The sequence below is a fragment of the Eleutherodactylus coqui genome, chromosome 1 (genome assembly GCF_035609145.1).
Source record: "Eleutherodactylus coqui strain aEleCoq1 chromosome 1, aEleCoq1.hap1, whole genome shotgun sequence".
NCBI classification, from domain to species: domain Eukaryota; kingdom Metazoa; phylum Chordata; class Amphibia; order Anura; family Eleutherodactylidae; genus Eleutherodactylus; species Eleutherodactylus coqui.
In genome coordinates, this window is record NC_089837.1 from 144,675,835 (window position 1) to 144,702,549 (window position 26,715).

A 26,715-nucleotide genomic window follows, 5' to 3' on the forward strand; every position below is an offset into this window, starting at 1 on the left:
TTAACCCTTTACATGCCGTGGTCTATACCAAAGGGTTGACTCGGAGAATAATGTTATCACATTATTTATTCTACACACTGAACGCTGTAAAAATGAAATCCAAAAAACAAATGGCAGAATTTTTTTTCCCCCAATCTCCCTACAATTTTTTTACAAAAGTTATGCAATACGTTATATATACCCAAAAATGATGCCATCAAAAAGTACAACTTGTCCCGCAAAAATCAAGCCCTCACATGGCCGTTTCAATGGAAGAATGAAAAAGTTATGGCTCTTGGAACACAACTGGAAAATTAGTTAAAATTAAATGATTAGACCATTTAAAAAACATGCCCTGGTGGGTGCGACAGCGTGGTAAGAAACCTGCCACTCAAGGGGTTAAACTGAACCATGAACAACGAAAAAGTACGCCCCCCCCCCAAACGCCTTAAATGGTGCAGTTGTGCTTTTTTCCCATTTCACCCCATTTAGAAAGTTTTCAAATATATAATATGATACTGTAAATTGTAACATTAAAATATACAACTCATCTAGCAAAAAAAAAAAAAAGCCCTCACATAGACATGTGACAAGAAAATTTAAAAAGTTAAGCTTTTTTGAAACTGTGAATACTAGAACTGTAGACTGTGACCTGGACACAGCAGCATCAATGACCCTTGGTCATGAAAAAGTAATAAGCTCTCAGCCACAAGCACCGGCAGACTGGGAACCCAAAGTGGCCCTGGAAAAAAATGCAAAGTGCCCCTATGTTGTAGATGGGCCCAAACAGGGTGAATACAAGTAGGCAGAGGGCAGCAAACAGCCAGCCATAAGCATATTGGCGGTAGGAAGAGAGAAGCCTATGCAGCGCGCATAGCTTTCTGCAGCAAACGTTCTGTTATTCACCCTGTGCCCACTGAGATAGATAGAGAGATATGAGATAGATAGATAGATAGATAGATAGATAGATAGATAGATAGATAGATAGATAGATAGATAGATAGATAGATAGATAGATCCAAAATCTACCCAGCCACAGCAGCAAGTGACAAGAAAAAATATCTAGGTGCTAAGTGAGAAAGTGCCTCCAACCTGCCTAGACTCTTGCCTAAAGAGCCTAACTATAAACATAGCACTGGCTATAACCTGGAACCCACACTCAACCCATTAGCCCAATTCTCACCTTCCTGGGAGCTCCTATGCTCAGTATTCTCCTGGATTCATTAGCAATGCTTGACATTTTATTGGCAATCTATACACTTCCTTCATGAAGATCACTGTGGAGGCTGCTAGATCCTGTGAGAGTTGTTCTCAATAGACCTCTTTTTGCAAAGGAGTTACTACCAGCACCAGCCACCAGGGTTATATACTGGCTGGGCCAAGCATGTAGTAATTTGGTGGCAACACTAAGCATTGGCTGTAGGACTCTACCTGCTCTCCAGGATTTTTCTCAATGCAGTTTATGACCAATCCGCCCCTGGCCATAAGGTAGGTAGTTATGTATTGAGTAGAAGTTTGCTTAGGGAGCTCTGAATAGTTATTGCAACTCGCAAGTATCTATGATGGGATGGGTAGAGTTGGACATAATAATAAGCATCTTACAAGTTATTAATGCTATCTGACAAACCGTAAATGAGAGGTTTATTGTCAAAGACAACATTTCCTTTCTGCATGTCTTGTAAGATAACAATTTATCCTCCTCAGCTCTATTATATTTCTGAAAGAGCAATTCTATTTATTACAATAAGGAGAGGGGAGTAGAATCCTCATCAGCTATAGAATCGGCATTGTTGGGATCCTATATTTCTAAATTCACATGATATAACCCCTACAGGGCTATCCACACCTAATGTCTGGCCACCTGCTAAACACTGGACACCAGTCACACAGCAAGCTGCAACACAGAAGTAACATGACTGCTCACCCTGGACACCAGACAAACACTGGCAGGAGCTGCGTTTATGATTGAGCAAAGCCCCAGGGGATTTGCTAGCAAGAGATCACCACAGCCAGCTAGCACAATCATTCACCACCTGTGAGCTGTGCTGCTAGAAACCCTAGTACTACAGGTCTCAGCAGCACAACCTAACAGCAGCACAACCTAACAGAAAGAAGCTAAGTCCCCAAATAGTATTCAGTTCTCTTCATCAAAATAACATTGTTTTCTTAAGATCCATTGGATAAAAAAATACTTATCTGCATTCTTCATCTATTTTTTAATCAGCTTCTTCACATTTGTATAAATAGGAAAAGTTCTTATTTTCCTAAAGCCCAGGCATTCAAACATAGTTTGTTTTACTGTTCCAGACTCTAAGTGTCTTCAGTGTTCATGGTTGACCTACTTGCTACTCTGCCTGGAATAAGGACTTTCCCTCATGTCATCATCATCAGATGAGAAGTCCAGGGAGACCTCGTTCTCATTAAAAGAGTCAAACTTCCCAAAGTGACCAGTGGAATTACTCGGCCCTTTGCACACTTTCCTCAAGCTTTTTAGGAAATCCCTAACTTCATTTATCACAATCCCTTTAAGATGTAAAGCAGCGAATAAATTGTTATTATAACAAATACATTGGTAAATAAGATCAGTTATGCAGTTGTTTAGAATGCAGTTGATATACATGAATTCCATGAATCCGTTTCAAACACTGACGGCTTTTAAATATGGTATCTACTACAATGGCTATCAATTATAATATGAACAATGCACATCAAGTGTAGAATAAATAGTATATTTAATTCCCTCTAGTAAATCACTAATTGTGGCTTGCTGCACATAATCTGTACATAACCCCCAAACTGTCCACAAGTAGCAGATTTTGTAAATACTCAGAGTCATTGAAAGTCCCCGACTCACTTACATTAAAATCTCAGTCCCTTTTCTTATCTGTTTAAACCTAACTGTATTCGTGTCTTGCAGAAAAGCACTGTTGGACTAGCAGGCCTGCATAGTCCCTAACAGTCAATTTCCTTGTGCACGCGTCTTTTAGTGAGGCCGATCCTCACTTACAGTTCAAACCCGATGAAATGCTCTATGTCCTGTTTTGATAGCACAGCGTTGCTTACTCTTTTGCTGTCACAGTCTGTCAATTTTCTATCCCTCTGTCTCAGTGACAACTCTTTAAAGGGGTTGTCCCGCGGCAGCAAGTGGGTCTATACACTTCTGTATGGCCATATTATTGCACTTTGTAATGTACATTGTGCATTAATTATGAGCCATACAGAAGTTATAAGAAGTTTTTCACTTACCTGCTCCGTTGCTAGCGTCCTCGTTTCCATGGAGCCGACTAATTTTCGCCGTCTAATGGCCAAATTAGCCGCGCTTGCGCAGTCCGGGTCTTCTTCTTTCCTCAATGGGGCTCCGTGTAGCTCCGCCCCGTCACGTGCCGATTCCAGCCAATCAGGAGGCTGGAATCGGCAATGGACCGCACAGAAGCCCTGCGGTCCACCGAGGGTGAAGATCTCGGCGGCCATCTTCAGCAGGTAAGTAAGAAGTCACCGGAGCGCGGGGATTCAGGTAAGCACTCTCCGGTGTTCTTTTTTAACCCCTGCATCGGGGGTTGTCTCGCGCCGAACGGGGGGGGGGGGGTGAAAAAAAAGAAAAACCGTTTCGGCGTGGGACAACCCCTTTAACAGGAATAGGAGGTTTCTCAGTAGTTCAATGAAAAAGTTAAGTGTGTCTTTGACACTTGTTACACAAACTTCTACAGCACCACTGAACAGTCATTGCACTGCCAAATTTCTGCTCCTGTATGCTATCAAGATAAAGGCAATCACACAAGCACGTAGGGCTTCTTTCCTTTGCACAGCAGACATAGTCCTAGAGTAACTGCACACAGGAACAGATTCAGTTCACACTACCACTACTTCCTTTCTCAGATTCCTGCTCGGGTCACATGCCAGCTCTTACCCAATAGCAGGCAGAACACATACCATAAACATTTATTCATTTGGTCACAAGGTGACAGCAGAGCCTCATTAATACTGCAAACGGAGGGCATATACAATAATTCTAGAAACAAAATACAATGACAGACAGTAAGAGGGCATCCCTACTTACAATAATACCAGTACCAGGTTGGAAGATCTTTTGTCTTCCTCCTTTTACTGCTTCAGACATGGCTGCTAATGTGGGCGGAAGAGAGGAGATCTACATTTTTAACCTAAACAAGCTGGGGACTGGCTGGTGAAGACTCACAGCTGGATGAATGCCAATTAGCCACTCCTCCCATGTGGGACACTGCCAATTGCCTCCTGGAAGGGTCATCTGGCATACCATCAGAACTGGAATTGATGTGCCTGCATCACCCCAGCCCCAGATGCACTGCCTAAACTGACTCCTCCATCAGCCAGAGTGACCTGTGGGTGCACTTCCAGCTTCATCATTTCAAACGTTCCATCAAGTGGAATGGCACTGCACACTGCCACCATACCTTCCATACCAAATAGTGGTAATATGCCACCATCCAAAGCTCCCAAGGGAAACCCCAGCTCAGCCAGGCAGCCCACTCTAGAAAGGGAGACAGCAGGACAGTCTGGGAGAAGAGCCAATACCAGACTTAGGGCCCCTGAGAGAGATATCCAAAATCTTCCTAGGACGTCTCAAGAAACCCTCCGGAAGAATCCTATACACTGGACAGAAAACCTGAATAATGTGTGGAGAGGTATGTTCACTTTTTATCTCATCAGGTTTTCTGTCCAAAGGTGAGAAGTCCTCTCCAATGGTGCTATCATGGGTGAGGGGGTAAACTGAACATTAAGAAGTACCTAAGAAACAATGTGTCTTCCTTGTAATAAATTGTGTTTGAACAGTCCTTTAAATTTAGATTACATTTCTGATGCCGTATTTATCTATTCTGCAAATCAATACAGAAATATACATAGCTCTGGAAGTAAAATGTCCCCACATATATAATTCCAGCACTGATTTCAGTTATATGAATATAAATCAGCAGAATACATTTACTTTTAAGGAAGACAAGAAATACAATCAGTAAACAAAGTGCAGCTTTATACAGCTGTTCTCAAATAATTTACTGTAACTAATTATTCACCCACATTTAAGTTCAAGCACAAAACTACATCTTTAAAGTGACCCAAACCTATGGAATTTGTTGAAATGCTATTCTACTTTAAAAAAAAAAATCACACTTAAAATTGTTTTTCAGACTTGTGAAACTATTCTAATAAGCTGCATTGTGTTAAAATGATTATAAATTACATTCTCATATTTAAAATTCTTGTTCACACATTGGTGGACAATAATTGGCTATCATGTCTGAGCAGCATGTCATTGCTGAAGCTGTGAAAGCAAAGACTGGCAAGTGAATAGGAAACCATTGGCGTGGAAGTGGCTGAGGAAATCAAAGGTGAGTACAAATGCTTTCGTTATTTTAACCCTTTCCAATCCACTGTCTGACGTCTAAAGACATTATGATTTAAGGCTATACAGCTCCGATGTTGGAAGATGTCCGTCAGGGATCTCTTACTGTATATTGCCAGCCTCTCTGCTGTCGGAGCCTATCCAATGTGTCACCTCATGCAGTACTGGTTTTAGCCAGCATATAGCGGCGTTGTATAATGGCAGAAGAAGAGTAAGCCCCCTAGGAAAAACAGGATACAATTTGGATTGGAAAGGATTAAAACATATACAGCATTTTTGCTTGTATTGACTTGTACCCCCCTCAATTACTAAACATTTTGAGATTAGACATAGTGCCTGCTACGAATGCCCCTTGTTACCTCCAGTTTTTGCTCTCTTTATAAAACTATTCATCAAGAAAATAGTTTAACGAGACATGATGGATGTTAGAGTCAGATATGCAAATGATGTCCTGTATTACTGAAATGCAAAAATCTAATTGGATCTCTTTCATGCTCTCATAGAATGAGGACACTTTTCCCATGGTCCTTTATAAATTTGACATACAGTCATCCGATAAAATCAGTTTTTAGAAAAAAAAACACGAACGTCTGAGTCACTTTCTTACTTTAGTCATGGATTTCGGTAACTTTGTCTAATATAGTGGTCTCTCAACAAACAATGTTAATTGGATCTGGGATAATAAATGTAGGTTCAATATAGCTCTATGGAAAACTGGTAATTGCTTCCAAAGCCTCCAAAACCTCAAACAAAAGTAATACAAAAGGAAGATGAAAGAAAATTAAGCAGAAAATTACAGATTGGACAAGTCCTTGCATATAAAAGCCAGAAAGCGCTGCTGGAAGATGTAAATCACTTTCTATGTAAAGGACAGGAGTTTCAGGATCCTGTACAGAACACATATGTGCCAGAGAAATAATATGGAGCCACTTCACCTGGTGTCCAAAGAATCAGTTTACCCAGGCACAAGTCAAGGGCATAAGATATGTAGTACCATACTGGACTGTAGAGCGGCGCTGCTAGACAGCCAATCAGTGCATGCTCTTCAGTAATACAGGGGTTTTACCAGTGAAATGCCCGTGCTGATTGGATGGATCTTCCAGCAAAATAGACGTGCTGCAAACCTGGACTGTCTGTGAGTTTGTTTGTTGAATCTGCTTTCGTGTTATAAGAAAGACAATTGTATTTTCAACTTGTATCCTGAGGCCATTGTAACTTGAGGGATTGCTGAAATTATTTTGACTATGTACAAGACCCCATATAGTTGGCCAAATTCTGCTGTGAATGTTGTTTTTAATTCATTTTCTTGAAAAAAAAAACTCATGGTGTTAATCCTGGTTTGTTTGCTTTAGGCTGCCCGTCCACTGGCGAGTTTGAATTGTGTTCCTGCAGCGATAATCCGTCTGCGCGGAACGCAGTTCAAGCTTTCCATAGCGTTGCTATGGAAAGCGCAGCCCCACTGTCCACGAGCAGAGAATCATTGAGATTCTCTGCTTGCAGCCGGCAAATCGCAGCTTGCTGCGATTTGCCGCGGTCCCCCACAGTCAGCCTATCTATTATATAAACGGAGATCCATCTGCCGACTCCTGCTCCAGGGCGGTGGCTCCCGCAACGGCTACTGTAACGCCCATGGACAGGCAGCCTTATTGTTAAGAACATTCCTTCTATGTGTGTGTTCTGCTTACTTCCAGCCTATGTTCATGTATATGGTAATTCTTCTATAGGAGTGACTTAGGTTTTTCTTACACACATATACTGGCACATACTAATGTACTTCTTGTTCCTATTCTTTGTAATGTTGCTGTTTCAGTAGTGGGTTGCTGGCTCTTATTGTAGCCCAGGGAAGACAGTTATACAATATTTGTATAACAGCTGGATCTCGTGGCGGTGACACATGGAGGCAGAGGCAGCACACAATTTTTTCAAACAACAAACTTTACCTAACAATAACCGGTTGCCCTTCAGCATTCCACGAGAGGGTATGAATTACTTGAACATTGCCTGAAAACAAATGGCGTGATGCCATATAGATACAATACCTTTGCATCTTCTCCGAACCAGACCGCAACGAGTCACTCAACTTTTTCAATATGGCCGTGGGCCATTACAAAGTCTACTACACATTGCCTAGATCTGTTTACACCTTGAGGGGTCCAGATCTCTGCCAACAAGATACAAGTCGCCGAAGATGCCTCTACATAGCAACCACATTATGCATACCACTCTGTCACATGTCTCTCTCTCAGTCCAGCAACACCTCCCTGCTGCACTTGCTATGTCAGATGTCTCACTGCACCCTTGCATACTTCACAGAATATATTAGAACTTTGACCATGGTTTACTGCACACAAAGAGCAATAACAAATTCTCCCCTCCGCGTCCTGTGGGGTTGTAAGCAGTCCCAGTCTTGGTATCTGAGAACATCACTGAATGACCATATTTCTAAAATCCCAGAGTCCCTTGGGATAACATACACATTACCTCTCTATTAGCAGGCCTGCTTAATCCCTAACAAGTCCCAGTGTGCACATTGTTCAGCTTTTAATGAGGCTGATCCTCACTTACATCTTCTGCAATGTTCTTCAGTGGCCCAATTTGCACAGCACCACTCCTGCCTATCATTCTTTTGCAAGCCACCGCATCATGTCCTGCAATTCAGTCCCTGGCGATCAAGATCCTTTTATCATACTTCGGCCCCCTTGGTCATCAGGGCCCTTGTGTCAGATGCCTGTGCTGCTCTTCAATTTGGAGACAGTGCCGCTACCGCTGCTTTAAATAAAACGGCTGCTGCCACATCACCAGTCTCTTTCTATGTCACTGACTCATAGAATCTCCGCGATGCACATTTGGCTCTGTAACATCACACAGGCTGATGTCGCTTTTCACTTCTCAGTGATTGTTGTAGCTGCACTCTCTGCTGTTGTCTCATTCTCACAGGGACTGCTTCTCCTCTGTCATGAAGTTCACAACTTTATATATAGGGCACCTCCATGTACACCTAGAACTTTTCTGAGCATTCTGTCTTGTCCCAGAGAGGGGAGGCAGAACCTCCCTTCCTCACACACTGTCCTTCAAATGGGCCAACTTTCTTGGCAGCGACATGCTAGCCAGGTCATCGTCTACATCATAGTCCGGGCAGAACCCCTCCTAGCAGCTCCACACTGGGCTCCACAAACATGGCACCCACAGTGCCTCTATTAATCACTTCCCTGCCATGGTACTTGGCTGGTGGAGGGGAGCCTTTACACAGCACTGTTCTGGCTCTCTCCCTACTTGCCCTCTCATGTAAGGGGTTAAGAGGAACCACTTACACACCCTTACACTTATCTATTATTAGTATCTATGTTAGGTATTTCCATTTGAATTCTAGCTGGCTGTTCCATTTTTGGAGCAGAAAAATGTAGACTGCAGTGCTATTTGTTCCATTAAAAGAGCAGAACCATAATAGAACAGAATAAAATGAAACGCATTCAGTTTTGTTTTTTTAAAAACCCATTTAAAATCAATGGGAAAAAACGGAAACATTTCTATTTAAATTCCGTTTTTCTGCTCCAAAGATGGAACAGCTAGTGGGAATTTAAACGGAAATACAGAATCAACATGTGTAAGCCCTAACTTGTTATGTTCCCATGCTCTTTGGAAAGTATGAAAGACATATTAAAGATTTCAGCAAGTTTTTATTGGCATATTATAAAGCAATTCCCTTATATGCCTACTATTCAGAAACATTCATTAATGGAGAGTAGCTGTCATGATTGCTGTTTTCTCTCTCTATTCAGAGAACTCAGAACACACTTCATCGATCAGATGATGTTCGATGAACTGAACCAGTTGACTCCTGTGCGAAATCTTCCTCTTCAATCATCACAAAGCCAACACAAAGCAATTGCTTGTACTGCACAGTACAACGTCAGATGGTCAAGCTGATTCCTATAGTACTTATAGAGGAGATCAATAAAGCATCGGCATTCTGCTTATAGTGCCAGTTTAGTGTGATTCTCATCTATTACCAAAATTGCTCTCACTCATAAAAAGAGAGCCTTGAGTAATACAAGTATGATAAGGAATTACTTTAAACCCAATTGCAATCATATATAAATGGAGATTTACTTAAGTCGGGTTCACCCATGGCGCATTTGTTGCAGAAAAAAAAGCAACCAAAAAAGTACAGTACGATGAAAATGTAACAAACCCTTTCACTTTTAGTATACAAAAACTGCAGAAATAGACATGCTGAAGATATTCAAATCCACAGCATGTCCTAACTGTTGGAGAAATGGCACTAATTTTCACTGTGAGGGTGTGGCTAGAGTATGGCGGGGTAAGACGCACTGTTCATGATCTCTCGAACACCCTAGCAACACATATCAAATCCTGGTATTCAAAACAGTTTAATATCTGTAAAATGGTCCACAAGAAGAGATTCAGCACACTAAGGATGGCCATGGAGTAAGATCACAGCATTAGAGAGTGCATTTTTGGCTTCTGCTTTAAAACCTGTGCACGAGTTGAAATTGGAGGTGGATTCTGCTTTCTTCTCCTCTGCACAGCCCAACGCAGCACCAGCCCAGAACCATAGAGATGAGCAAGAAAGCAGCCTCATAGTATTGCCCCACAGCACAGGGGAAAGAGACCCACCTACATATACAACAGCTCTTGGCCCCTGTGCCAGCAGTAAGCACTGAACAGTCTCTGATGCACATCAATGACATCAAGAACTGATACACCTCTAAGACTTTAACAAGGAAATTGAAATGTCACAATTGAAAGTTCTTCTGCAAATTATTACACAGGCCAGCTGACCAAGCTATTGAAATCAGCAGAATCCATAGAAATCTGGGCCCCAAACCCTCTGACTTTCCTACCCTAGAGACATGGCCTGCAGGATTTATTCAATCAAGGCTAATGTAGCGATAATAAGGAGGGCTAGAGAAGCAAAGAATCTTGTTTTCAAGCGTTCCTCTATTACAATCCTCCTGGACCTGGCCAAATGTACCCTTCAGTTAAGGAGGGCGCTGAAACCACTCTAAACTTTACTACAGGAAAAATAAATCCCCTGCCTTTGGGGATACCCCTACCTACTCATCACTAAAAGAAAGGTGACAAATCTGTGTCTTTAGGTTGGGAGACCTTCCTAAGTACCTAGGAACCGTCAAACTACCTATGATATCTCTTCCCAATTGGCGAACAAAGATACCGTAGCAAAAGTTTAGTTCAGTAACCACATGCAGGTTCCATTTTGGTCGCAGATCATTCAACATTACCACATTTTCCAATGGGTCCAAGATCATATTAGGTGGCAATATCAACCTTTTCGTTGACCTATCCCTATATATCTCTGCAATGCTCCATACAGTTGATGGACATGTGGAGAGTTCTGCACTTGGGAGTCAAAGACTTAAGCTGTTACTGATCTCTAACATATGGCACTGGGTCCCATGAATCATATCTGGTGGGTCTGTCCCTCCATAACTTCTTATGAAATGATATATCATCATTGTACAACGCATTTTGTAGGTCGGCAAATTATATTACCCCTAAGGTGACATTACTTTCAGGACCTGCCTAACAGATTTAAAAAAGCATTCTCCAATTTTTCATATGAGCTATGAGGTAAGTCATTCCTAGATTATGAAAAGCTCCCAACCATTCCTCTGACTAATGTGGGTGTAAACCTTGGATTTGCAAATGCATATTGAAGAACTTAGGATCAGTGAAGAAAATACATACTTCACCTTTTACTTTGCCTGGCTGCCCTGGACGTAGTTAAGGGCTTTTCTATTACCACATGGCTCTCTACTGGTTATTTACCCTCTTAAGAACATTGGTATTCATTGGCTATTTGATATTGTCAGGAATTTAACCTTGCCCCACCATACCCTTCGCCAAAGATGATTTGTTTTCTTTAATCAGTCTTTATACCCTTGTAATTTAATGTCTGATTTAGTATATTGTAGTATATATACACCTTCGGCTTTCTTTTAGAGGGAATGCCCTCTAACAAAGGCTGTATATCATCTAATCTGGTTATGATTCAGACACTTAATAAAAATGTAATGAATAATAATTTTCACTATGAATATCATCCATTGCAATTCAAAAGGTCACATCCACAGCTAAGTCCAAAGCAAATGCCTTCACAAAACCAATGGATTTTGTTGTGCTTGAACACCGTAATATTTAGGCTTCTATCATGTTATGTTTTTAGAACCAGTGCCGATTCTGCATCAGGTTTCTGTCTTCTATATAGAAAACATAGGGACAGAATAGGGATAGAACAATAGTGTTTATTGTGTGAGACAGAGAACTCTTTGGCATCGGTCTCACATAGTTTCCGTCCCTGTCTGTCTTTTTTGATGGATAGAATATCATTGTCTTCAGTGCACTGGATATAACCAACTCTGGATATAAAAACGTCATGTGAAAGGAGACTTATGCAATGTTTGGACCCAGGCTTAAATTTTAAAAGTTTGTCTGATAAGATGGACACAGCGAATAGATTTAAAGTACTGTGTTTGTAATGTAAAATGTTCTTATGGCTATATAGAAACATAAAAATACTGTATATCAATTATACCAGCTGCATGTTTACTGTATTCTGGAACAGCCAACTTAAAAATAAATCATCCTGGCTGCGCTCTGCGTGATTAGGAAGCCTATATGAGGAGAATGCCTTTCAAGTGCATACTTAATCTAATTACATCAAAGAGCTAGCTTTAGAAATAATGACTTACAATATGCAAATACATTCCATGAAGCAGTGAGCTGCACATAGAACAAGCCAGGCAGCTGCTTCCTGGAAGAAGGATGAAACCTTACTACTTAATGGATTATTTACCAAAGCTGTGTATGGACAAAGGCGGGGTCTGTTTCTAAGATGATCATTATACTTTTGCAGGCTAAGGCTGGACTCACACGTTCGTCTGCGGGCCTCCCCTGGATTCCAGCTGTGAGCCTGGCCGTGACCTTGCATACGGCCACGCAATTGTACTGCATATGTCAGCATACTCACGCAAGCAGTGATGCGCAGTGCACTTTTTTAAAATTTATACCTGCCATGCCATTACTTAGTGATGACGCGGAAACCCGCAGCCCATACACAATGTGATTGCATATGGACTGCGGGTATACCTGCGACCATAGAGAACAAAAGGCTGTATGTCGTGGATAACCGAGGTAAAATAGAGCATTCTGCGTTCTATTTTCTACGATTGGATTACACAATTCCGATCCACTAATGTGAGTGGAACTGCATAATTCAATGCATTTGATCGACCAGCTTATTACCGTGGATCATACACCTGCAGCACCTGCAATTAGAATACGGTCATGTGGGAACGGACTGAAAGGGGTATTCCAGTCTTGGCTTTTCGTGGATAGGAAAACCCAGTCGATCTGTTCCAAGGACCTTTTGGAAAGAGCTGAGCACTTAGCTAGAGTGTTTCTGCAGCTTTCACTGAAGAGAATCGGAACTATGGAAACTGCGTGGCACAGTGCTACGGTGTTTCCATAGCTCTAATTCATTTCCATATGAACTATGGAGACAGCATTGCTCTGAGCACTCAGCTCTTTCTGTAAGCTCTTGCCGGGTGGCCAGTATCCACTGCAACGGTTTACCATCTTCACTATGGAAAGCTAAGATGGAAATACCCCTTTATTTCCTAAAGCAGCAGAATAGTTGGTAGACTGTTAGAAGGAGAAATTCACATTGCAATGTAAATACTGTCCAGATGCGGTCCCTCAGAGCTGATCATGTAGTCCTTGGTTGAGGGAGCAACTTTGTTGATGTACCAGCATTACACATGGTTATAAGGCGTTGCATATATTGATTGCATAACATGGTCATTTATAGGAGGTACACTACATTGATTTAATATCCTAGGTTAGCAACTGGTACAGTTTGCGGCCGCGGCCACCAACCTCTCTTGGCAATTGCAGTGCACATTCTTGTCTCCACCTCCCGCAGACGCCATGCTCTGGTCCCTGTGCAGTCTCTGTCTGCAGCCTAGAGGGCCAGCGTGCACCTTGTCAAGCCTTCCCTTATCAATCATGTGGTATCCCTGTTTTTATCAAACATCATTCCCCGATGGAGGAGGTGGTCTTCTGTTACTGCTTAAGGTGCTGTCCACGTGTGTTGTGATTCTCCGATTTCTGATTTCTGCTATTCCTGACTTTGTTGCATTCTCTGCTTTTGACCTCATATTTTAATACTGACCAGGCAACTGTCTGCTGCCTGTCTCAACCTCTGGCCTGCTGTACCATGCTGAACCTATTCTGTGTGTCCTGACCTCTAACTTGTTCCTCGTCCTGAAACTGTGCTGCCTGTCCTGACCCAGACTGTCTAACTATGTCTCTGTTCACACCCTCAGGTACCATATCTTGGACTATAGTAGCATCAGCTGCCACTTCCAGAGTAACAGCCTTGGGACCTTGCAGTGAAGCCCACTTTTTAACTGGTGGTGTTAAAGGGAATCTGTCGGATTTAACAGTCCAATGGGCAGTCCTATCAGTGATTGGCTGCCTTCCCTGTATGTGCAGTCATGCACAGATACCAGTCAATCACTGATAGCTCCGCCCATTGGACTGTTTAGCCCAGAATATGCAGAGATATAAATGAATACAATACAAGATATACTGAATCTTTCCCAATAAAACTATATATCAATCTGCTCAGCTCCTCCTGTTCTATAGCATCATGCCTGCAGTTTGGACAGAAAGTTTGAGCTAAAAGATTCCCTTTAAAGAGTGAAGACTGGGGTACCTTTAGTGTTGCCTCTGGATTTAGCCCAAAATCAAACCAGTGTGTGGCACTAAGGATCTACATCCACTGATTCATACAGCAGCCTTTGAATGAAAAGGTGTTGGAATTATTGTCTAATGATTCATTATTACTTATTGTATGTGACTGTACACAACTATCTAAAACACACCTGTAGTCATTCTAATTACTGTCCAGTCAATTACTCTGCAATGAATCAATTATTGACTTAAAGCAAATTTAATAAGGTAGACAATTCTGCCACCTCATTTGGTTACAGTGCCATTTGGGACAATTAATCATTGTGACTTACCCACTGGTGTAACATTTAACTTCAATAACCTGTTAATTCTAGGTTATTATCCTTAGGGAAGTTTCTGTCTTAAGAAAGTAAAATTTCCTTGGATACCCCATAGTATTCATAGTGCTACTAATTTGCATTCTAAGACCGCAGTGACATATGACTCCATGATTCAGTTTCTCAAAATACCTAGTTTGATCTGTTTTACTCAGTTCTCTGTAGATGAGATTAGATTGACAAACTCTAGGCTCCCAAAATTGCTGCACATAAAGGTAATCACTTGCTACTCCCCAGCCTGAATACCACAAGAGGTTTCTCCATACCCCAAACTGGATTTCTACATCAGCAGAAATACTCTGTGGCAATGTAAAATATCATGTGTGGTCTCCCTCACCTTGTTTTGAGGAAATAGAGTTTTAGCTCATGAAAGACTTGAGGTGAAAATGAAAATTTTACAGCTTTAAAGCATACTTGAGGTTTCAACAAGTTTTCTAAAATATGACAGGTTGTCTTTACCCACTCATTTGCTGCTGTTTTCATTCCTTTTCATGTTTTGCATTCTGACTTTCAGGTGGTCTTACCTATTGTTCTTCCGCCATGCTGATTGCAATGCATTTTCATGTAGGGAGTATATAGCAAGACTAGCATTCTGCCAGTAGTGCACTGTCCTGTATTTTCTTTCCCTCACTTTCCATACTGCATTGCCCCATCCCTGGTCCATTCAGCAGGGAGGCAGTATCTGAATGCCTGCCCCTCTGCTGTCCCAGGATGATTGTATGAGTCAGGCATTCAGAGATATTCTATTCAAATGGTTAGTAAACCTAATATAATATGCACACACATGCTGTAACAGCAGGAAAGTCCACGATTTTGGAGATTTCAGACACAGCGTCTGCATATCTGTCAACCTGTGAGTGCAGGGAGCAGCCGGTGAAGATAGTCACTCCCCTATGTCCCAGTGACCAAGTTACTACAGAAGTTTAATAGCTAACAACAGGCAGGGGATTGCAGAGGGGCTGAAAGAGAGTAGCAGCTACTTCAAACTTGATTTACAGTACTAAAACAACTAATTTTTAAATGATGGTATATTATAAGATTGATGAGATATACGCACAGGCTATTAGATGAGCATAATGTGTCTAAAAAGTTAGTGCTACTTTAAAATATAGATTTAAGACAGTGCCAACATCAAAACAATAGTCCTGCTAGATTATCACACAATATCCAAATAATCTATCTATCTATAAATATATAGAGGCGAAAGCCCTCACTGACTCACTGACTGACTCGCCACTAATTCGCTAACTTCCCGATGTCATACAAACATGAAATTTGGCAGGAGCATTCTTTAGTTTCTAAATAGGAAAAGTGAAGTGGTCACAACTCGAAAATTCAATGCTAAGCGCAAAATTATTGGCGCCCCTGCATAATGTACCAAGTCTGATTCTCTAACTTCCCAATGAGAAACATAAAATTTATCGTACAAGCATGAAAACTGTGATGTGATTGGTTGTTATTATAGATGAGCGAGTATACTCTGTTCGAGCGAGCATTGCCTTTAGCGAGTATCTCCCCCGCTCGAGACTGCAGGATCGGGTGCTGGCAGTGGGCACGGAGCTGCGGGGGAGAGCGGGGCGGAATGGAGGGGAGATCTCCTTCTTCCTCTCTCCCCCCGCTTCCTCCTGCTGACGGCCGCTACTCACCGCTCCCCCGCGCCGGCACCCGAACCTGCAGTCTCGAGCGGGGGGAGATACTCGCTAAAGGCAATGCTCGCTCGAGCAATTGCCTTTAGCGAGTATACTCGCTCATCTCTAGTTGTTATATATTATACTGCTAATGTAACATGAAAGCTGCACTGTGATTGGTTGTTAAATATTATACCGCTGAGGTAACATGAAAGCTGCGCTGTGATTGGCTGTTATATATTATACTGCTGAGGTAACATGAAAGCTGCACTGTGATTGGTTGTTACATTTTATACTGAAGTAACACGAAAGTTGTGCTGTGATTGGTTATTATATATTATACCGCTGAGATAACATGAAAGCTTCTCTGTGATTGGTGGTTATATATTATACTGCTGAGGTAACATGAAAGCTGCACTGTGATTGGTGGTTATATATTATACCCCTGAGGTAACATGAAAGCTGCGCTGTGATTGCTTGTTATATATTATACCGCTGAGGTAACATGAAAGCTGTCCTGTGACTGCTTGTTATATATTACAATGCTGAGGTAACATGAAAGCTGCTCTGTGATTGGTTGTTATATACCATACCACTGAGGTAACATGAAAACTGCGCTGTGATTCGTTGTTTTATATTATACTGCTGAGGTAAAATGAAAGCTGTGCTGTGATTGGTTGTTACATATTATATCGCTGAGGTAACATGAAAGCTGCGCTGTGATTGGTTGTTTTATATTATACTGCTGAGGTAAAATGAAAGCTGTGCTGTGATTGGTTGTTACATATTATATAGCTGAGGTAACATGAAAGCTGCGCTGTAATTGGTGGTTACATATTGTACTGCTGAGGTAACATGAAAGCTGCGCTGTGATTGCTTGTTATATATTACAATGCTGAGGTAACATGAAAGATGTGCTGTGATTGGTTGTTATATATTATACCGCTGAGGTAACATGAAAGCTGCGCTGTGATTGGTTATTATATATTATACCGCTGAGGTAACATGAAACCTGTGCTGTGATTGGTTGTTATATATTATATGACTGAGGTAACATGAAAGCTGTGCTGTGACTGGTTGTTATATATTACAATGCTGAGGTAACATGAAAGCTGCTCTGTGATTGGTTGTTATATACTATACCACTGAGGTAACATGAAAACTGCGCTGTGATTCGTTGTTTTATATTATACTGCTGAGGTAAAATGAAACCTGTGCTGTGATTGGTAGTTATAGATTATACCGCTAAGGCAACATGAAAGCTGCGCTGTGATTGGTGGTTACATATTATACTGCTTAGGTAACATGAAAGCTGCGCTGTGATTGCTTGTTATACATTACAATGCTGAGGTAACATGAAAGATGTGCTGTGATTGGTTGTTATATATTATACCGCTGAGGTAACATGAAAGCTGTGCTGTAATTGCTTGTTATATATTACAATGCTGAGGTAACATGAAAGCTGCGCTGTGATTGGTTGTTTTATATTATACTGCTGAGGTAAAATGAAAGCTGTGCTGTGATTGGTTGTTACATATTATATCGCTGATAGAGATGAGTGAACGTACTCGTCCGAGCTTGATACTCGTTCGAGTATTAGCGTGTTCGAGATGCTCGTTACTAGAGGCGAGCACCACGCGATGTTCGAGTTACTTTCACTTTCATCTCTGAGACGTTAGCGCGCTTTTCTGGCCAAAAGAAAGACAGGGAAGCATTACAACTTCCCCCTGCGATGTTCAAGCCCTATACCACCCCCCTGCAGTGAGTGGCTGGCGAGATCAGGTGTCACCTGAGTATATAAATCGGCCCATCCCGCGGCTCACCACACATGCATTCTGACAGAGATCAGGGAAAGTGCTGCTGATGCCGGAGCTGCTATAGGGAGAGTGTTAGGATTGATTTTAGGCTTCAAGAACCCCAACGGTCCTTCTTAGGGCCACATCTGACCGTGCGCAGTACTGTTGAGGCTGCTTTTTGCAGTGTTGCACTTTTTTTTTTTTTTTCTATATCGGCCGTGCAGAGCATTGCGTCCAGAGCATTGCGTCCTGCAGTAATTTTACATAGTCCAGGGCCAGTAGTGGTGGTGAGGCAGGGACAGTGAAAGACATATACAGCCTATATAGGCAGTGGGCTTTTCCAAAAAAATTTGGGGAAAAAAATCTATTTGGGCTGCCTGTGACCGTCCTGACTGTACTGCGTCTCTGCTGGGGGTAGTTGTCCTAATTCATATGCAGCCAGCTAAGTGTTACAGCAGGCTTGCGCAAAATTCTTTCCTGGCTCTGCGTTGCCTCTTACATCACCGCTGTCATCCTGTCCAGAGTGAAACAGTCTGCAGTAATTTTACATAGTCCAGGGCCAGTAGTGGTGGTGAGGCAGGGACAGTGAAAGACATATACAGTCTATATAGGCAGTGGGCTTTTCCAAAAAAATTTGGGAAAAAAAATCTATTTGGGCTGCCTCTGACCGTCCTGACTGTACTGCGTCTCTGCTGGGGGTAGTTGTCCTAATTCATACGCAGCCAGCTAAGTGTTACAGCAGGCTTGCGCAAAATTCTTTCCTGGCTCTGCTGTGCATTCCATAAGCGAAGTCAGCCTCCAACCACAGGCCAATAAGCGGCACATTTAATTACAGCATTCTGTTTCTGCACTACTGGTAATACAGCATGCTGGGGGGTAGGGGTAGGCCTAGAGGACGTGGACGCGGGCGAGGACGCGGAGGCCCAAGTCAGGGTGTGGGCACAGGCCGAGCTCCTGATCCAGGTGTATTGCAGCCGACTGCTGCGGGATTAGGAGAGAGACACGTTTCTGGCGTCCCCACAATCATCTCACAATTAATGGGTCCACGCGGTAGACCTTTATTAGAAAATGAGCAGTGTGAGCAGGTCCTGTCGTGGATGGCAGAAAGTGCATCCAACAATCTATCGACCACCCAGAGTTCTGCGCCGTCCACTGCTGCAACTCTGAATCCTCTGGCTGCTGCTCCTCCTTCCTCCCAGCCTCCTCACTCCATTACAATGACACATTCTGAGGAGCAGGCAGACTCCCAGGAACTGTTCTCGGGCCCCTACCCAGAATGGGCAGCAATGGTTCTGAATCCTCTCCCACTGGAGGAGTTTGTCGTGACCGATGCCCAACCTTTGGAAAGTTCCCGGGGTCCGGGGGATGAGGTTGGGGACTTCCGGCAACTGTCTCAAGAGCTTTCAGTGGGTGAGGAGGACGATGACGATGAGACACAGTTGTCTAACACTCAGGTAGTAGTAATTGGAGTAAGTCCGAGGGAGGAGCGCACAGAGGATTCGAAGTAAGAGCAGCAGGACGATGAGGTGACTGACTCCACCTGGTTTCCTACGCCTACTGAGGACAGGTCTTCAGAGGGGGAGGCAAGTGCAGCAGCAGGGCAGGTTGGAAGAGCCAGTGCGGTGGCCAGGGGTAGAGGCAGGGCCAGACCGAATAATCCACCAAATGTTTCCCAAAGCGCCCCCTCGTGCCATACCACCCTGCAGAGGCCGAGGTGCTCAAAGGTCTGGCAGTTTTTCACTGAGAGTGCAGACGACCGACGAACAATGGTGTGCAACCTTTGTCGCGCCAAGATCAGCCGGGGAGCCACCACCACCAGCCTCACCACCACCAGCATGCGCAGACATATGATGGCCAAGCACCCCACAAGGTGGGACGAAGGCCGTTCACCGCCTCCGGTTTGCACCGCTGCCTCTCCCCCTGTGCCCCAACCTGCCACTGAGATCCAACCCCCCTTTCAGGACACAGGCACTACCGTCTCCTGGCCTGCACCCACACCCTCACCTCCGCTGTCCTCGGCCCCATCCACCAATGTCTCTCAGCGCACCGTCCAGCCGTCGCTAGCGCAAGCGTTGGAGCGCAAGCGCAAGTACGCCGCCACGCACCCGTACGCTCAAGCGTTAAACGTGCACATAGACAAATTTATCAGCCTGGAGATGCTGCCGTATAGGCTTGTGGAAACGGAGGCTTTCAAAGGTATGATGGCGGCGGCGGCCCCGCGCTACTCAGTTCCCAGTCGCCACTACTTTTCCCAATGTGCCGTCCCAGCCCTGCACGACCACGTCTCTCGCAACATTGTACGCGCCCTCACCAACGCGGTTACTGCCAAGGTCCACTTAACAACAGACACGTGGACAAGCACAGGCAGGCAGGGCCACTATATCTCCCTGACGGCACATTGGGTGAATTTAGTGGAGGCTGGGACCGAGTCAGAGCCTGGGACCGCTCACGTCCTACCCACCCCCAGAATTGCGGGCCCCAGCTCGGTGCTGGTATCTGCGGCGGTGTATGTTTCCTCCACTAAACCACACTCCTCCTCCTCCTCCAACGCAACCTCTGTCTCGCAATCAAGATGTGTCAGCAGCAGCACGTCGCCAGCAGTCGGTGTCGCGCGGCACGCCAGCACAGCGGTGGGCAAGCGTCAGCAGGCCGTGCTGAAACTACTCAGCTTAGGAGAGAAGAGGCACACGGCCCACGAACTGCTGCGGGGTCTAACAGAGCAGACCGACCGTTGGCTTGCGCCGCTGAGCCTCCAACCGGACATGGTCGTGTATGACAACGGCCGTAACCTGGTGGCGGCTCTGCAGCTCGGCAGCCTCACGCACGTGCCATGCCTGGCCCACGTCTTTAATTTGGTGGTTCAGTGCTTTCTGAAAAGCTACCCACGCTTGTCAGACCTGCTCGGAAAGGTGTGCCGGCTCTGCGCACATTTCCGCAAGTCCCACACGGACTCTGCCACCCTGCGCAGCCTGCAACATCGGTTTCATCTGCCAGTGCACCGACTGCTGTGCGACGTGCCCACACGGTGGAACTCTACGCTCCACATGTTGGCTTGGCTCTATGAGCAGCGTAGAGCTATAGTGGAATACCAACTCCAACATTGGCGGCGCAGTGGGAGTCAGCCTCCTCAATTCTTTTCAGAAGAGTGGGCCTGGTTGGCAGACATCTGCCAGGTCCTTGGAAACTTTGAGGAGTCTACCCAGATGGTGAGCGGCGATGCTGCAATCATTAGCATCACCATTCCTCTGCTATGCCTCTTGAGAAGTTCCCTGCAAAGCATAAAGGCAGATGCTTTGCGCTCAGAAACAGAGGCGGGGGAAGACAGTATGTCGCTGGATAGTCAGAGCACCCTCCTGTCTATATCTCAGCGCATTGAGGAGGAGGAGGAGAAGCATGAAGAGGATGAGGAGGAGGGGGAAGAGACAGCTTGGCCCACTGCTGACGGTACCCATGCTGCTTGCCTGTCATCCTTTCAGCGTGTATGGCCTGAGGAGGAGGAGGAGGAGGATCCTGAAAGTGATCTTCCTAGTGAGGACAGCCATGTGTTGCATACAGGTACCCTGGCACACATGGCTGACTTCATGTTAGGATGCCTTTCTCGTGACCCTCGCATTACACGCATTCTGGCCACTACGGAATACTGGGTGTACACACTGCTCGACCCACAGTATAAGGAGAGCCTTTCCACTCTCATACCTGAAGAGGAAAGGAGTTCGAAAGTGATGCTATACCACAGGACCCTGGCGGACAAGCTGATGGTAAAATTCCCATCTGACAGCGCTAGTGGCAGAAGGCGCAGTTCCGAGGGCCAGGTAGCAGGGGAGGCGCGGAGATCAGGCAGCATGTACAGCACAGGCAGGGGAACATTCTCCAAGGCCTTTGACAGCTTTCTGGCTCCCCAGCAAAACTGTGTCACCGCTCCTCAGTCAAGGCTGAGTCAGCGGGAGCACTGTAAAAGGATTGTGAGGGAGTACTACAACTACTGGGTGTCGAAGCTGGACACGTGGCCTGAACTCGCGCTGTATGCCCTGGAGGTGCTTGCTTGTCCTGTGGCTAGCGTCTTGTCAGAGAGGGTGTTTAGTGCGGCTGGGGGAATCATCACGGATAAGCGTACCCGCCTGTCAACCGACAGTGCCGACAGGCTTACACTCATCAAGATGAACAAAGCCTGGATTTCCCCAGACTTCTCTTCTCCACCAGCGGACAGCAGCGATACCTAAACAATACGTAGGCTGCACCCGCGGATGGAAGCATTGTTCTCTATCACCATCAAAAACGTGGACCTTTTAGCTTCATCAATCTGTGTATAATATTCATCCTCCTCCTCCTGCTCCTCCTCCTGAAACCTGACGTAATCACGCCAAACGGGCAATTTGTCTTAGACCCACAAGGCTCAGTCATATAATTTTTCTAAACAATTTTTATACGTTTCAATGCTCATTAAAGTGTTGAAACTTGCACCTGAACCAATTTTTATTTTAACTGGGCTGCCTCCAGGCCTAGTTACAAATTAAGCCACATTAACCAAAGCGATTAATGGGTTTCACCTGCCCTCTTGGTTGGGCATGGGCAATTTTTCTGACGTACATTAGTACTGTTGGTACACCAATTTTTTGGGGCCGTCGCCTACAGTGTAATCCAATACATTTTTTGCCCACCTGCATTTAATCGGACGTTACATCAGCTGTGCTGGGCACTGCAATGGGATATATTTATGTACCGCCGGTGGCTTCCTGGCACCCACCCATGCTGTTGGTCCACACGGAGTTGTAACTGCATGTGTCCAGTTATAAAGAACCCCAGTCTGACTGGGGCATGCAGTGTGGGCCGAAGCCCACCTGCATTAAACATGACATTACCTCAGCTGTGATGGGCACTGCAATGGGATATATTTATGTACCGCCGGTGGGTTCCAGGGAGCCACCCATGTTGTCGGTCCACACGGAGTTGTAACTGCATGTGTCCACTTCTAAAGAATCCCAGTCTGACTGGGGCATGCAGTGTGGGCCGAAGCCCACCTGCATTAAACATGACATTACCTCAGCTGTGATGGGCAGTGCAATGGGATATATTTATGTACCGCCGGTGGCTTCCCGGGATGAGGCTGGGGACTTCCGGCAACTGTCTCAAGACCTTTCAGTGGGTGAGGAGGACGATGACGATGAGACACAGTTGTCTTGCAGTGAGGTAGTAGTAAGGGCAGTAAGTGCGAGGGAGGAGCGCACAGAGGATTCGGAGGAAGAGCAGCAGGACGATGAGGTGACTGACCCCACCTGGTGTGCAACGCCTACTCAGGACAGCCGGGGAGCCACCACCAACAGCCTCACCACCACCAGCATGCGCAGACATATGATGGCCAAGCACCCCACAAGGTGGGACGAAGGCCGTTCACCGCCTCCGGTTTGCACCGCTGCCTCTCCCCCTGTGCCCCAACCTGCCACTGAGATCCAACCCCCCTCTGAGGACACAGGCACTACCGTCTCCTGGCCTGCACCCACACCCTCACCTCTGGTGTCCTCGGCCCCATCCAGCAATGTGTCGCACCGCACCGTCCAGCCGTCGCTAGCGCAAGTCTTTGAGCGGAAGCGCAAGTACGCCGCCACGCACCCGCACGCTCAAGCGTTAACCGTCCACATAGCGAAATTTATCAGCCTTGAGATGCTGCCGTATAGGGTTGTGGAAACGGAGTCCTTCAAAAGTATGATGGCGGCGGCGGCCCCGCACTACTCAGTTCCCAGTCGCCACTACTTTTCCCGATGTGCCGTCCCAGCCCTGCACGACCACCTCTCCCGCAACATTGTACGCGCCCTCACCAATGCGGTTAGTGGCAAGGTCCACTTAACAACGGACACATGGACAAGCACAGGTGGGCAGGGCCACTACATCTCCCTGACGGCACATTGGGTGAATTTAGTGGAGGCTCGGACAGAGTCAGAGCCTGGGACCGCTCACGTCCTACCCACCCCCAGAATTGCGGGCCCCAGCTCGGTGGTGGTATCTGCGGCGGTGTATGCTTCCTCCACTAAAGCACCCTCCTCCTCCTCCTCCTCAACCTCTGTCTCGCAATCTAGATGTGTCAGCAGCAGCAGGATGTCGCCAGCAGTCGGTGTCGCGCGGCGTGGCAGCACAGCGGTGGGCAAGCGTCAGCAGGCCGTGCTGAAACTACTCAGCTTAGGAGAGAAGAGGCACACGGCCCACGAACTGCTGCGGGGTCTAACAGAGCAGACCGACCGTTGGCTTGCGCCGCTGAGCCTCCAACCGGACATGGTCGTGTATGACAACGGCCGTAACCTGGTGGCGGCTCTGCAGCTCGGCAGCCTCACGCACGTGCCATGCCTGGCCCACGTCTTTAATTTGGTGGTTCAGCGCTTTCTGAAAAGCTACCCACGCTTGTCAGACTCGCTCGTAAAGGTGCGCCGGCTCTGCGCACATTTCCGCAAGTCCCACACGGACGCTGCCACCCTGCGGACACTGCAACATCGGTTTAATCTGCCAGTGCACCGACTGCTGTGCGACGTGCCCACACGGTGGAACTCTACGCTCCACATGTTGGCCAGGCTCTATGAGCAGCGTAGAGCTATAGTGGAATACCAACTCCAACATGGGCGGCGCAGTGGGAGTCAGCCTCCTCAATTATTTTCAGAAGAGTGGGCCTGGTTGGCAGACATCTGCCAGGTCCTTGGAAACTTTGAGGAGTCTACCCAGGTCGTGAGCGGCGATGCTGCAATCATTAGCGTCACCATTCCTCTGCTATGCCTCTTGAGAAGTTCCCTGCAAAGCATAAAGGCAAATGCTTTGCGCTCGGAAACGGAGGAGGGGGAAGACAGTATGTCGCTGGATAGTCAGAGCACCCTCCTGTCTATATCTCAGCGCGTTGAGGAGGAGGAGGAGGAGGAGCATGAGGAGGATGAGGAGGAGGGGGAAGAGACAGCTTGGCCCACTGCTGACGGTACCCATGCTGCTTGCCTGTCATCCTTTCAGCGTGTATGGCCTGAGGAGGAGGAGGCGGAGGAGGAGGAGGAGGAGGATCCTGAAAGTGATCTTCCTAGTGAAGACAGCCATGTGTTGCGTACAGGTACCCTGGCACACATGGCTGACTTCATGTTAGGATGCCTTTCTCGTGACCCTCGTGTTGCACGCATTCTGGCCACTACGGATTACTGGGTGTACACACTGCTCGACCCACGGTATAAGGAGAACCTTTCCACTCTCATTACCGAAGAGTAAAGGGGTTCGAGAGTGTTGCTATACCACAGGACCCTGGCGGACAAGCTGATGGTAAAATTCCCCTCCGACAGCGCTGGTGGCAGAAGGCGCAGTTCCGAGGGCCAGGTAGCAGGGGAGGTGCGGAGATCGAGCAGCATGTTCAGCACAGGCAGTGCAACACTCTTTAAGGCCCTGGACAGCTTTATGGCTCCCCACCAAGACTGTGTCACCGCTCCCCAGTCAAGGCTGAGTCGGCGGGAGCACTGTAAAAGGATGGTGAGGGAGTATGTAGCCGATCACACGACCGTCCTCCGTGACGCCTCTGCCCCCTACAACTACTGGGTGTCGAAGCTGGACACGTGGCTTGAACTCGCGCTGTATGCCCTGGAGGTGCTTGCTTGTCCTGCGGCTAGCGTCTTGTCAGAGAGGGTGTTTAGTGTGGCTGGGGGAATCATCACAGATAAGCGTACACGCCTGTCAACCGACAGTGCCGACAGGCTTACACTCATCAAGATGAACAAAGCCTGGATTTCCCCAGACTTCTCTTCTCCACCAGCGGACAGCAGCGATACCTAAGCAATACGTAGGCTGCACCCGCGGATGGAAGCATCGTTCTGTATCACCATCCAAAACGGTGACATTTCTGCTTCATCAATCTGTGTATAATATTCCTCCTCCTCCTCCTCCTGCTCCTCCTCCTGAAACCTCACGTAATCACGCCAAACGGGCAATTTTTCTTTGGGCCACAAGGCTCACTCATATAATTTTTCCAAACAATTTTTATACGTTTCAATGCTCTTACAAGCGATGAAACTTTAACTTGAACCAATTTTTTGTTAAACTGGGCTGCCTCCAGGCCTAGTTACCACTTAAGCCACATTAACCAAAGCGATTAATGGGTTTCACCTGCCATCTTGGTTGGGCATGGCCAATTTTTTCTGAGGTACATTAGTACTGTTGCTACACCAATTTTTTTGGGCCCCCCTCACCTACAGTGTAATCATTGTAATTTCTATGTTCTTCGCCTGCACTCATGGTACAGAAAGGTGTGTGGGGTTGGCCTACACTTTTGCTACATAAATGTAACTGGGGCCTTGTCTATACTGCAGCTACTGAAATGTGAAAGAGACTGTTATCTCCCTAAACTGCTGCAATGGGAATTGTTCCTGGGGCTTGTCTTGAGTGCTACTATTACTGAAATGGAACTAAGACTGCGCTCCTCCTATACTGCTGCTTCGGAATTGTTACTGGGGCCTGTCTTGAGTGCTACTATTACTGAAATGGAACTAAGACTGCGCTCCCCCTATACTGCTGCTAGTGATATGTTAGTGGGGCCTGTCCCTAATACTACCGCTGAAATGTTAATAATTCGGGGCTCTGCCTATACCGCAGCTAATGGTATGTCACTGGGGTGTGGAAACAGAGGCTTCACAAAGACATGATGGCGGCGAGGCCATTTCCCACCAACGCTGTTACTGTTAAGGTGCATATAACCACGGACACGTGGAGAGGACACATAGTGCCTCCAAAACATCCCCCTCCTCCTCCAACAATGAAAACATTCTTGGCAAATACCTTTGCATTGGTCCGTCTGGTGGCAGTCCAAGAAT

At 45.8% G+C, this 26,715-nt stretch overlaps 1 protein-coding gene across 1 annotated transcript in view; it reads left to right on the plus strand.

Annotated features, from left to right (window-relative positions):
* The window catches only part of KCNMB2 (potassium calcium-activated channel subfamily M regulatory beta subunit 2), a 217,774-nt gene that overhangs the window by 101,437 nt on the left and 89,622 nt on the right, over positions 1–26,715 (plus strand). The window lies entirely within an intron of this gene.